The sequence below is a fragment of the Prionailurus viverrinus genome, chromosome X (genome assembly GCF_022837055.1).
Source record: "Prionailurus viverrinus isolate Anna chromosome X, UM_Priviv_1.0, whole genome shotgun sequence".
Classification (NCBI taxonomy): domain Eukaryota; kingdom Metazoa; phylum Chordata; class Mammalia; order Carnivora; family Felidae; genus Prionailurus; species Prionailurus viverrinus.
Window position 1 is genome coordinate 89,780,115 of NC_062579.1, and position 14,136 is coordinate 89,794,250.

Below are 14,136 nucleotides of genomic sequence, written 5' to 3' on the forward strand. Positions count from 1 at the left end.
GCCTGCTTCAGATCCTCAGCCCCTCACTCTCTCTCCCCATAAAAAAGAGAGAGAGAGAGAGAGAGAGAGAGAGAGAGAGAGAGTGAGAGTGAGAGAGGACTACCTTGCATACACAATAGGAAAAAACCTACTTTACTACTTTCTACTTTCTCCTACTTTCCAGCAGGAGGAAAAGAATTTTTCATCGGCCAGCAACAAGCTCAGCCAATATAATGTTACCACAGGTCACCCAATCAGAAACCATCACCACCCTGAACTCTTGCTTTCCTCCAAAGTAGTTTTGTTCAAAGCAACGCCTCCCAACTTCCTCCTTTTCTCTGTATAGTTCCTGTTCTTTGTTTCCCGGTCTCGTCTATGGTTCACCAGAGCTTGCATATCCCGAATTGAAATTCCTCTGCTCTTCCCGAATAAACCCAATTTGCCGGTAAAATAAATGGCTGTTTCACTTTGAAGTTTGACAAGCCACAGCTTGTAGAACAAAACTCTGAAAAGTGTACATTGTCAACAACAATACAATCATGATATTTCTGCTGATAAGCGTCAGTTATTTTCACCCCATTGCAAAGGGGCTTTCTTTGTGTCGGAATCACATATTCTAAAACGGTGATCTTAAGAGGAAAATGAGCTACAAAAATATTTTTTAGTGAAAAACTAAGAAAAACTGGATATAAAATTATTGTTAAAGTATCTATTCATTATATTCAACTAGATTGTCCCAGAGAGAGCCTAGTTTGTACATCAGGCACCTCCAAAAAATACTTTCTTTTTGGCCGCTGTACGTTTTTAAAAATGCCGGATGGCAGTTTTAATATTAACTTAAATGGATACCAGTAATTATTTGATATTTACTATTCATTCCTTGCCTTTTTTAAACTGTTGACCTCTTTATCTTCTTCAAATGGACTGTGAGCTCCCTAAGGGCAGCAAGCCGTATCCAATTTTTATCGGTTAACACTCACCTACTCTCACTCCACCCTCACCCTCCACCACCAATGACTGACTGAGACAGAATTCAGACTCGGGCAGGTGTTGGGAGCCCATTGGCAGGAAACCAGGGTGAAGAGGGAAGTATTCTCACCTGAGGCAATAGGAAACTCTGGGGCCAAAGTGGTTAGCCAAGCCCGAAAGGATGCCAGGCAGCCAACGTCCAAATGCCAAGGAGAAAGTTCGGGAAAAGATCAAGTCCTGCGGGAGTTAGAGATGGAAACAATCAATATCAGAATGCACCGCCAGGAGAGAACCAGGGAGACAAGATCTAGCAAAATCAAATCCGGCTGAATTAGTGGGAAGAGAAGCCATAGCAATTGCCTTGGAAAGGCAGACAGCTCTTGGGGCTGGCTTCATAGGTCCGCAAGGGAGTGTTGAAAAGAAGGGGAGGTAACTCAGCCCAACATAAAGAGTCAGGAATGGGGTAGATTCATATTTCCTGGGGTGCCTTTCCCATAGTCAACTGTCAGTTAATATTAACTGGGCTAGTCCAGCAATAATTAGTCACACATGATCCTGGTGGTCTGAAAGTTAATGTGGCCCATTAGTGCGCACACGAATAAAATAGATCAAAGTTTAGAGCACACCCCTAAGTCATGGGACTTATTTATGATAGTAAAATGAGACCTTCAGAATGAAAGTCTGAGAACAGCTATGATGAGGCACGTGGAAGGAGGAAGGAAAGGAAAAAGAAGCTTGTAGTTAATGAATACCAACCCGTGGCCAGGTGCCTTTGTGTGTTTGGCTTAATTCGGTCCTTCAGGGCATAGGAGGTCCTCACGATGTCACAGTTGAGGAAACTGGAGAAAGCTTAAGTACCTTTCCTAAGGTCATGCTGTCAGGACTCAAATGCAAAGCTGTCTGATTCCAGAAGCCAGGCTCTTTTTGAATATTCCACCTGCCACCTCATGAACCACGTTGGGAAAAGGCGCGAGCTGGTCGAAGTCAAAAATCTGACAGAGGGGCAACACGTCGTGAGCGAGGCAAGAGGGTCTCTGAAAGGCAGGAAAAGGTCGTTCCTTGAAAAGATACTGCAATCCAACTCCACTCTTTGTGACTTGGTTTTGTACCTGCGGCAACCAAGCGATGGTCCACGTAGTAATAGCTGCTATTTACTGAAAATCTGCTGCGTATTCATCGCCTGTCCTAGAAGCTTTACATACAGTAAATTCTGTTGTTTGCAAAGCATTTTCACAGCCATTATTTTACCTGGCTGATACAAAAACTCAGCTACATTTTTCCAAGTTTATTTACTTACTCTGAGAGAGAGAGAGAGAGAGAGAGAGAGAATTAGGGGAGGGGCAGAGAGAGGGAGACAGGATCCTGAGCAGGCTCCACACTGTCAGCATGGAGCCCAATGTGGGGCTCGAACTCCCAAACCATGAGATCATGATCTAAGCCGAAATCTAGAGCCAGACGCTTAACCAACTGAGCCACCCAGACGCCCCCAAATACATTTTTAAAAAGCCAAGAAGCCGTGTTTCCAGAAACGGGAAACAAGGTTAGGATAGGAATAATAACCGTTACAATACTGAAACCTGGACGGCTAGGCTGGAACTGGCTGGCTTTCTCCTGTCTAAAATCAAAATGTGGTGGTGGGGGGGCACCTGGGTGGCTCAGTGGGTCGAGCATCGGACTCTTGATTTCGGCTCAGGTCATGATCCCAGAGTTGCTGGATCGAGCCCCATGTCAGGCTTCATGCAGAGTAGGGAGCCTGCTTGAAATTCCCCCCCCCAACCCCTGCTTCTCTCTCTGCCCCTCTCCCCCGCTCACATGTGCACCCTCTTTCTAAAAATAAAATCATAAATAAATAAAATCACAAATAAATAAATAACTAAATAAATAAAGTCAGAATTGGTCCAGGGGCTCAGGCAGGATTGAACTGCAGAGAGCAGTGGGACAGCTGGTAGCCCCTGACCGTGGAGGAAGAAAAGCAATAAGGCCACGAAATAGGCAGCACTTGATGGCAATTTCATTCAAGAATGCCACAGCGGCAGCAGCCTGCGGTGGACATCCTAACCAAAGGGCATCTTGAGTTTGACACCTGTGAGAACGAGACAAATCACCCCCCACCCAGCAGCAGTCTATGCTGGGCCCCATCACTGCTTGTTGAATCATTTCCTGCCCCGCCCCACCCCTCCAAGCTTTCCATGTTACAGACTCCTGGTTCACCTGCTGCCTCTGCGGCCGCCCCTCTGTCTCTTGCAAAGCGCCATTCGCCGTCTTTTGGTATTCCCCATCTCAGTGAATATACCACCAGCCACTCAGTTGTACGCATCAGAGATTTAAACATTTTCCTTAACATTTCCTTCCCCCCCCCCCCCCCCGCGTCCCAATCGCCGTGAATTACTATCAATTTCAGCTGCCGAATATCTCGTTAATGTGTTCACTGCTCCCTGTCCCCACTGGTCTGGCCCAAGACACCATCATCACCTCTGGCCTTGACGATGGGGCAGCCTCCTGGGATAAAATCCCACCTCTGCCACATTCCAGCTGTGTGATGTTGGGCAAGTCTCTTCAGTTCTCTGAGCTTCAGTTTCCTCACAGGTTATGTGGGGATAATAACTACCTACCTTACAAAATGTGAAGATTCAGTAACAATATGCATAGCGGTGCCCGGGGGGGCTCTGTCGGTTAAGCATCCAACTTCGGCTCAGGTCATGATCTCAGGGTTTGTGGGTTCCAGCCCCGCATCCGGCTGTGCGCTGATGATGTGGAGCCTGCCTGGGATTGTCTCTCTCTCTCTCTCTGCCCCTCCCCCACTTGTGCTTTCTCTCTCTCTCTCTCACAATAAATAAACTTAAAAAAAAAACACAATATGTATGAAAACCCTTACAATGATGCTTAGCACACAGTAAGCGGAACACAAATGATAGCTTTGTAAATTTTATCTCTATTCATGCTTACCCAGCCACCCATTCATTCTCCACACTGTAGCCAAAGTGGCATTTTCCAAATTCAAGTGGCATTTTCCAAAGTGGCATTTTCCAAATTCAAGTGGGGGGATCATATCCCCCCACCACCACTATGTGCAAGTACCCACAGAACCTTCCAATTGACTGACATTGTCTTTAGGACAAACTCAAAACTCCCTAACAGAGGCTACAGCAAAGTAGTACATGAATTTCTACACCGCAGGAAGCCACAACTGAGTTGCCCCCTCTACTCTCTAGAACCTTCCTAACACTTCACTAGCCTCTTCGTTCCTTCCGCTCTCAACCTGCTTCCTCCCACTCCGGGGCTTTGCTCTGCTCGCCTGGAATGCTCCCATTCCTTTTTCCTAACTGCTCTTTATCCTTCAGCACTCAGCTCAGACCTCACCCCCCAAAGAACACATTTCTGACCAAAGACTTACAAACCCCGTCAAATCATCACATACCCTTCCTGTATTGGATATATCAGCGCGGCCACTTTTATTTCTTTGTGGGAAAGGAGGATTCGTTTCTGCTTGCCCTACCTAATTGGGCACTCAGTGACCTTAAGGAACTTGATTTTGTGCACTGCTAACTCAGTAGCTTGTAGCGTGTGCCTGGCACATAATAAGTGCTCGACGAATTGATAGACTGAATGAATGGGGAAAAAAATGGATGAATCTAACTCACATAGAAGGATCAACCGGCGGCAAAAAGAAACTGAAAGTTGAAGTTCCAACTCTGCAGGTGAGACTGTAAACTGGTCTGGGACATGAAACAGTTGAGGCTGTAGAAGCAAAAGCTCTTAGACCAAAATAGTGTTTTAAAGGATAAGACGATGGAAAAAAAAAAAAGTGGAGTTTTGAGTAAAGGAAAAAGGAAGGAGGAAGGGAGAGGGTGGGTGAACCCACCAAATTGAGACAACTAAGCAGGATTTTATTTTATTTTTTAAAAGTTTATTTATTTATTTAGAGAGAGAGAAAGAGGGAGAGAGCAGGAGCAGGGGAGGGGAGAGAGAGAAGGAGAGAGAGCATCCCAAGCAGGCTCCGCACTGTCAACACAGAGCCCGACGTGGGACTCGAACCCACGCACTGTGAGTCATGACCTGAGCTGAAATCAAGAGCTGGACGCTTAACCAACTGAGCCACCCAGGAGCCCCAGGCAGGATTTTTTTTCCTTAATTTTTTTTTTCAACGTTTTATTTATTTTTGGGATAGAGAGAGACAGAGCATGAACAGGGGAGGGGCAGAGAGAGAGGGAGACACAGAATCGGAAACAGGCTCCAGGCTCTGAGCCATAAGCCCAGAGCCCAACGCGGGGCTCGAACTCCCGGACCGCGAGATCGTGACCTGGCTGACGTCGGACGCTTAACCGACTGCGCCACCCAGGCGCCCCAGGATTTTTAAAGTTCAGTGTGTGTGTGTGTGTGTGTGTGTGTGTGTGTGTGTGTACATGTGCACACTGTATAGACTTTCACTTTGTAGTTTTTTAAAAAAATCACTCAAAAGCTATTTTTGACAGGAGAACAAAAATCTGGAAAAAAGCAGAGTCCCTGGGGCAGAAGAGAGACCCATGTCCACTTGGCCTTCTGTCCTGGCAGCTGCATTTCAAGAGAATTGTTCCTGTTCCTGTTTTTCTTTTTCTTTCTTTCTTTCTTTCTTTCTTTCTTTCTTTCTTCTTCCTTTCCTTTCTTTATTTCTTCCTTTCTTCTCTCTTTCTTTCTTTTTCTTTCATTTCTTTTTTTCTTCCTTCCTTCCTTTCTTTCTCTCTTTCTTTTCTTTTCTTTCTTTCTCTCTCTCTTTTCTTTCTTTCTTTCTTTCTTTCTTTCTTTCTTTCTTTCTCTTTCCTTCTTTCTGAATAGAACAGCTGGAATGACCTAGCTCTGTATTGAATGCTTTCACCTTCAAAACTCCGCATTTCCAAGTCAAAGCTCTCACCTACCCAGTCCCGGGTCGTCTTGGTCTGCCTCAACTCTGCTGTTTACACTTGGTCCCTAAGTGTCCTCAAAGCAGTTGCCACGTGGCCCCGCCCCCCGCATTTCTGTTAGCTCCCCTTAACTGCACACCTGCCTCTGGTGGGGAGATCCAACACAGCTTCACGGTCTAGCCCACAGATTTACAAACCACAGGTTGAGACTCATTAGCAAGGTTTCAAACAAATGTAGTGGGTCAAGATGAGGCTTTTTTTTTCTTAAATAAGGCGAAATATAAGAAAGAGAGAGAGGCAGAGAGAGAAAAGATCAGACTACATTGCTTACAGCAAGGTTTCTCTTGCACAACTTTCCAAACTCGATGATGTGTGCATGTATTCAGTTACGACGGAAACCAAATTTGGCCATGGTAAAAATGCTTGACAGCTTCCACTTCAGCCTCATCTTCTACTTAGTGCTGCCTCGTTGTGCTGGGTCCTATAGGGTATGAAGCATTCTTTCCCCCAAGGAGCTCAGTTCACGAGGTTAGGCCTTATGTAAATAACTCCGACACAAGAAAGACAGTAGTGAAGTGTCCTAAGAGAGCCATAAATAAAGTTTACAGATAATAGACAACAATTTAGCCTCTATGATAATAAAATGCTATTTATGATGTTTACTGAGTCCATTTGTATCAGGCAAGGCGGTAAGTACTTTGCAGGCTTTGTCTCATTCAATCCTCATGACGACACTGAGATAAAGCCCATTCTAGCCCTTATGTCGGAGAAGTAAAAATGGAGGCTCAGAGACATTGAGCAAATTGTCCTAAGAGCCAGGACTCAGCGGCAGCGTCCTTTGAGCCCAACACCCTGTTGTTCCAACAATCCCTGCCAATAATGTAGCCACTTTTACTACTTCTCATGGTACCGAGGGAATACTCACCATAGACCCTTCCTACTTACCAGTTTGGGGGCATTTAAGTTCCCCGGGGCCACAGCAAACTCTCAAAGAAAGTCTCCTCACTGCTTAGTAGTTACGGAATCAGTGATCTCCCACTAAAACAGAACATCTCTTGTCATGAGACCCTGATGAAAAAAAAAAGAAAGAAAGAAAGAAAGAAAAAAAAGGAGAAAAGGGATCATTATGTGGTAAGTCCTTGGTTGCCTCACATTCTTTATGTCCTTGAGCCCATAAACACCAACAGGAAGACATTATTAATACTTTTCCCAAAGGCAATCGACCAATTCCTGCATAAATTTTCTTTTACATCCAGGAAGTTCAGTGGAAATATGAATGGTGTTGTTAAGCTAATAAATGTTACTATGCTTAGCTCATTAAGCCTTCTTCGGAATAATTTATAGTGAGGGAGGGAAATTTTAATTATTAAACACCAGGAAGCTTCAAAGAAATCTCTGCAACGTATATGTAAGTTAGAAGACACAGTCACAACACCTGTGAACCCACTGTCCATCCAAGAGATGTTGAAAGCAAGCCTGTGGCCTCCATATTTGTACCCTATCTGTTACTTGGTTTTGGGTTTGGTCTAGGTCTTTGGAAGACTGAATAGCAAATGCCCACATCAACATCTTTTCAGCTTTTCTGATGTGCACGATCGAGGCACAGCATTTGGAATTATTATGAATATCAAAATATTCTGTTTCAGATACAGGTAAGTATTCTAGATGATATTTGGACTAAAAATTCCCTTATTATTGCAAGAGTAAAATGCTACACTAATAAATGATTGATATATAAATGATCTGTTAAATTTATGTGCAAGCACAATTATTATGAATGTCAAATAGTTAAACAAAAAAATAGATTGAGACTATAAATATTAAGAGAGTGCATTCACTAGATTAATCTATGAGGAAAATGATAAACTTTTTGAGCTAATTTTACAAAAATTAAATAATAATTCAAGGCCAAATAGTGTAGGTTTTAATGTTTAATGATTATCATTTTTTTTTATTGTTTGGTGTTCCTGTATTTCCAACATGAAACAAAATGATCTCTGAGGGCTGAATTTAATTTTCAGGTATCTAAATCCACTTAGACCACAGCTCTTCAAAGAGAAGCTCTATTTGCGAATGCTTTACATTTTATAAGGGTGAATTAAAAATGGAATCTTTTTTAGGTAACTTTGTCACCTCAAAATTTCGCAAGGGAGAAAACCTCCCAAACCTGTCAAAGCCACATCCACAACAAACCATCTTCAATCTCCTACGTCACAGAGAAGATAAAAAATGTAATGAAGAAAATATTTTGTGGTGGAGGTGCCTGGGTGGCACAGTCGGTTAAGTGTCCAACTCTTGATTTCGGCTCAGATCATGATCTCATGGTTAGCGAGATGGAACCCCGCATCGGGCTATCAGTGCAGAGCCTGCTTGGGATTCTCTCTCTCCCTCTCTCTGCTCCTCTTCCCCTTGCACACATGAGCCCATGCATGCACGTGTGTGTGTGCACGCGCACGCACATGCTCTCTTAAAATGAATAGCCATTAAATTTTTTTAAGTTTTATTTATGTAACCTCTACACCCAACATGGGGCTTGAACTCACAACCCCTGAGATCAAGAGTCACATGCCCTTCCAACTGAGCCAGCCTGGCGCCCCTGTAATGAAGAAAATATGGAAGAAAATGGAGGCATCCTAAAAATAGCTTCTTTCTGCCCTGACCTCACTTGACAGTATCCATTTAGTTTCCTAAGTGTGCAGTTCAGTGTCCATGGGGGCAATCTAGCAACTGATGATGTTTTCCTTAAAAACATTGGCCGGTTCTGGATCTAAAACTAAAACTCCGTGGATAATAAAATGCTTATTAATGGAAGTGTAGCAATAATCATTTTTAATTAGGAAGTTTCAGGTTTATTCTTGCATCTCACAAGGTCATTCCGTAACGGTGATAGTTAGTTTGGGCTGAATATTGATGTTACACTAGAACTTTCAGTATTTTGTGTTTGTTGATCTCTTATTGCTATTTATTGCTTTACAACCTATATTGCTTAGATTTGCTCACAATTGAATTTTTCTATAAATGATACTGACTGTAGTCCTCTAGGCTTTTTTTTTTTCACTCAACATTATATTTGAGACTTGTTTTCTTTGCTATATCATATTCCACTTTATGTGTATGCTTCCGTTTATCTAGCCATGCCGTGAATAGACATTGGGACTGTTTCTTGTTTTGTTTTCTAATGTTATTCATAAAGCTCTTCTGAATATTCTTTTGCATGCCTAAGTACGTACAAGTCTGAGAATGCTAGGGTGTATTCCTGGGAGTTGAACCCCTGGGTCATAATGGACATGCATTTTTACCAGATAATAACAAAGCGTTTTTTCCAGAGTGGTAGCACTAATTCATACTCCATCCACAGTATTCATATCTATTGTTTCCCCGTAACTTCACGGCCTTCTTGTGATACTACCCAAGCTTATGGGGAGAAGAAACAAGGAAATGTGACAAGAGAATTACTATGTGCTCCAGAACATCTGATCTGTTCTCGGTTCTTCTCCTAAGTTGCTGTGAGACTTTTAGAAGAGTTGCTTAATCTTTCTGCTTCTCATTTTAATCACCTCTCAAATGGAGTATTTGGACCATTCTGAATTTCATTCAGCTCGAAAATTCTCATTCTACCTAACAGTTGCAGATGCTGAGACACGGAATGATGATTTGCTTTGCCCAGGGTCATATATCATACCATTGAAGCTCGAGTTCCTCATATATACAGGGTGGGCTAGACTGTATGATTGTAGATATCACTTCCTATTTTATGGGTCTGGACTGAGAGTCTATGATGTCAGGGCCACGATTAACCACCATGTCTTAATGGCTCCATTGTGACAAATATTAAGTACATGCTATGTGCAAGGCAGGCATCACAGGTACCAAGGAGATAATAGGAAATGTTACCTGCCATTGAGGAGCTCACAACATGACACAATAGATAGGGAGATAAACCTGGCCCATTCACACTATAGTGAAGTAAGAGCTGTGATGAGATGTGCACACTTCATGGTGGGAAGGACAGAAGGGGACCCAGGGACTACTTATGGAAGGAACTAGTGTTTGAGAGGTGTTTTAAAGAGCGAGTTATCTAGATGATGGAGCGAGGTCTCCAGAATTTATCCTATATTCTTGGTTACTGGCTGTCACCCCTACTCTGGAATATAAGCTCCGCGAGGAGCTGGGCTAGTGCTTTGCCTGATTCATTCTCTACACGTTCCCCAGCATCTACCACAATTCCCGGCTCGGGACAGTCTCTCAATAAATATTTATGAAATAAATGAAGGGTAATAACACCTTATCTGCCTAAAACATTTTTACAGTTAACAAAAGGCTGCTTAGCACATTATCTGAGTTGATCTTATCAGGCCTTTTGGGGTACAATCAAAGCAGAAGGGGCTGAGAGTCTCTGAAATGGCGAGTATCAGCAGAGATTAAAGAAACCCTGATAAAGTTGTTGCGGTTATTTTAACCACATAAAATCTGATCTTCTTAACAGATGTTTCTTCCACACAGAGCAAAGGTTAAATCTGAAATCGAAAAAAAGGAAAAGAAATCAGTCTGAAATCCAGCCTCCATCATTCTGCCTTACTGCCAAAACAGCTGTCTCCCATTAAATTCAGGATTCAGGGTGGGGGGCAGTCGATTGAGCGTCCAAGTCTGGGTTTGCAGCTCAGATCGCGGTCTCACGGCTTCGTGAGTTCGAGCCCTGCATCGGGCTCTGCACTGACAGTGTGGAGCCTGCTTGGGATTCTCTCTCTCTCTCTTTCCCTCTCTCTCTGCCCCTCCCCCACTCGTGCCGTCTCTGTCTCTCTCAAAATAAGTAAATAAACTTAAAAAAAAAAATCCTCATGCCCAGGGCCTCTGTGGGGGCTGGGGATGTTTAAAAAAAAAAAAACAAAAACAACGCAGGATTCACTCTCTTCCATATTACTGCTCTGCCTCTCTTGTCTGTATATGCTCAAAAAATGGGGGGAAAAAAAAACAAAACATAGAGCTAATTGCTGTGAAAATTCAATGCTTGTCATTTTTTATTTTAGTCATGACAATGAAGGCTGGATTGTTGCATCTGAACACAAGAATGGGAATTATTCATGTAGAAGAAATCAGACGTGGAACAAAGAACAGCTCTGTAGGAGCAAGGCTGAACATTTCTGAGCCAGTTCAGCACCACTGCCTGGGATATCTGTGCGATTTTCCACTTCTTATCTTCTTTCTTTTCCTCGCAAAGCTGCGCTGCTGCCTGGGAGCTGTGTTTTAAGACAATTGCTCCTGATCTTCGTAATGACCCAATTAGGGTCTCTGAGAATCTACCAAAAATGGGCAAAGAGCGGAAGAGTAAGCCTTTACTGCTTTCTCTATCTAAATAGGGTCCAGCGGTGATCGTCGCTCTTTGCACCCGTGTTCTTGCCTAGCAACACTCGTCATAGGGAAGCTCCCAGCTCACCCACGGGTTAGGTTCTAAAACCAGCATGTGAGGTGAAAATAGCAGACTCAAAATTGCCATTAAACATCATTTAAGTGTGCCTGGGTGGCTCATTTGGTTAACCGTCCGATTTCGGCTCAGGTCATGATCTCGCAGTTGACAAGTTCAAGCCCCACGTCAGGCTCTGTGTGGACAGTTCAGAGCCTGGAGCCTGCTTCAGATTCTGTCTCCCTCTCTCTCTGCCCCTCCCCTGCTTGTGCTCTGTCTCCCTCTCTCTCAAAAAATAAATAAATATTTTTAAAAACAATTTTTAAATCATTTACATTTCCCATAAAACACAATATGGATGGTTTGTGTATACTACCTTGTGTATTAATGGATAAATGTATTGTGTGCACAGGACTATCCAGTATATAATAGATTATATAGCAAATTATATCTCAGTGTTTTAATTACATAAAAAGGAGAGAGTGTTCAGAATGGAAATCACAGGGGCGCCTGGGTGGCTCAGTTGGTTAAGCGTCCGACTTCGGCCCAGGTCATGATCTCGCGGTCCGTGAGTTCAAGCCCCGCGTCGGGCTCTGTGATGACCGCTCAGAGCCTGGAGCCTGTTTCCGATTCTGTGTCTCCCTCTCTCTCTGCCCCTCCCCCGTTCATGCTCTGTCTCTCTCTGTCTCAAAAATAAATAAAACGTGAAAAAAAAAAAGAATGGAAATCACAGAACAGCACCTATCCTATGACTGTATTTATTGGTGTAGTTACTGAAGGCTTAATGCTGTTAGTTTTTAGTCATCATGAAGGCATGGATCCTGCCCTATTTTGATGACTTCTCTATTCTCCATCTCTACCTAATGCCTAGCTCAGTTCTGCTCAAAAATAGATGTTGACTGGCTAATGTTAAGGTGAGATGGGAGGACAGAGAGAGTCAGAATAAGAGATTCGTTCCAGAATGAGACTGCACTGCCACCACAGTGGCCTAAACAATGACAATCTGTCCTATCAGCTGTCAGAACCTAAAGATCACCCTGCTGGTCAGCAACTCTCGCGCCGTCTGCTGTGCCACACTTCCTGTCTGCCTGGGGCGGATGGCATGTGCGTTCCTAGAAGCCAAATGATCATTCCTACTTTGTGGATTTAGCCCATGGTTTTCCTACGAGAATTTCAATGTTTACTATTTCTCAAGTAGAGGCAGACCTCAGAGATGTTCTGGGTGTGTTTCCAGAGCACCACAATAAACCAAACATAGCAATAAGGTGAATTAAATTGATTTTTTTGGTTTCCAGTGCATATTAGGCTATACTGGAGTCTATTAAGTGTGCAATAACACTCTGTCTAAAAAATGTACACGTCTTGATTTAAAAATACTTTATGGCTAAACAATGCTAGCTGTCATCTGAACTTCCAGCAAGTTATAATCTTTCTGCTGGTGGAGGGTCTTGCCTCAATGACGCATGGCTGCTGACTGATCAGGACGGTGGTGGCTGAGGGTTCAGGTGACCGTGGCAATTTCTTACAATAAGACAATGATGAAGTTTGCCACATCAATGAACTCTTCCTTTCCCAAACAATTTCTCTGTAGCATGAGATCCTGTTTGATAGCATTTTACCCACGCTACAACTCCTTTCGAAATTGGAGTCAATTCTCTCAAACCCTGCACCTGCTTTATCAATTAAACATATGTAATATTCTAAATCCCTTGCCGTTGTTCCAGCCATCTCAACATCTTCACCAGAAGCAGATTTCTTCTTTTTTTCAAAGTCGCTCTGTTGTTTTTTTGTGGCTTTTTTTTTAAGTTTATTTTTATTTGTTTTGAGAGAGACAGAGAGCGAGCGGGGGAGGAGCAGAGAGAGAGGGAGACATAATCCCAAGCAGGCTTCACGCTCTCAGTGCAGAGCCTGATGCGGGGCTTGAACTCATGAACCGTGAGATCATGACCATGAGCCGATGTCAAGATTCTGACGGTTAGCCGACTGAGCCACCCGGGCACCCCGTGTTGTTGTTGTTTTTTTAATTAGATTCAAGTTAGTTAACATCGTTTCATACCATCACCCACTTAGCCCATCCCCCCACACACCTCCCTGCCATCAACCCTCAGTTTGTTCTCTACATTTAAGAGTCTCTTACGGTTTGCCTCCCTCTTCCTCTCAAGAAACCACTTTCTCTGCTCATCTAGAAGAAGCAAACTGCCCGTCTGTTCAAGTTTGATCACGAGATTGTAGCAATTCCGTGTCATCTTCGGGCTCCACTTCCGATTCTACTTCTCTTGCTATTTCCACCCCGTCTGCTGTTACTTCCTCCACTGAAGCCTTGAAGCCCTCCGAGGCCTCCATGAGGGTCGGAATCAACTTCTTCCAAACTCCTTTTTATGTTGACGTGTTGACTTCCTGTCGTGCATCGCAAGGGTTCTTTCTTAATGGCATCCAGAATGGCAAAAATCCCTTCCAGAAGGTTTGCAACGGACTTTGCCCAGACGCGTCAGAGGAATCCCTATCTATGGCAGCTAGAGCCTTACAAAATGTGCGGCTTAAATAATAACGAGGCTTCAAAGTCAAAATGACTCCTTGACCCCTGGGCTGCACACCGGCCACGAGAACAACGTGCATCTCGTATATCTTCACCAGAGCTCGTCGGTGACCAGGCGCATTTTCAACGAGCAGTACTATTTTGAACGGAATCTTTTCTTTCGGACCAGTAGGTCTCCCCGGTGGGCTTCAGACATTCAGCAAACCGCCTTGTAAACACACGTGCCGCCATCCAGTCTCGGTCATTCCTGTTGAAGAGCACAGGCACAGTGGGTTTCGCATAGTTCTGAAGGCCCTGCCCTGGGGTTTCTGGAACGGCCCGTGAGCACCGGCTTCAACTTAAAGTCACTGGCTATATTCGCCTCTAATAATTAG

At 43.7% G+C, this 14,136-nt stretch overlaps 1 protein-coding gene across 4 annotated transcripts in view; it reads right to left on the bottom strand.

The window, feature by feature from the left end:
- KLHL13 (kelch like family member 13) overlaps positions 1 to 14,136 on the bottom strand; it is a 427,026-nt gene that overhangs the window by 225,248 nt on the left and 187,642 nt on the right. For 2 of the 4 annotated variants that reach the window (XM_047844699.1, XM_047844693.1), the window contains exons 2-6: positions 9,125 to 10,342; positions 6,771 to 6,893; positions 6,157 to 6,405; positions 1,705 to 1,982; positions 1,079 to 1,185 (exon numbers count right to left, since the gene is read on the bottom strand). The gene's annotated coding sequence lies outside the window, so the exon portion shown is untranslated. The remainder of the gene's footprint in view (positions 1 to 1,078; positions 1,186 to 1,704; positions 1,983 to 6,156; positions 6,406 to 6,770; positions 6,894 to 9,124; positions 10,343 to 14,136) is intronic. The other 2 variants (XM_047844695.1, XM_047844694.1) reach the window with 2 other exon arrangements.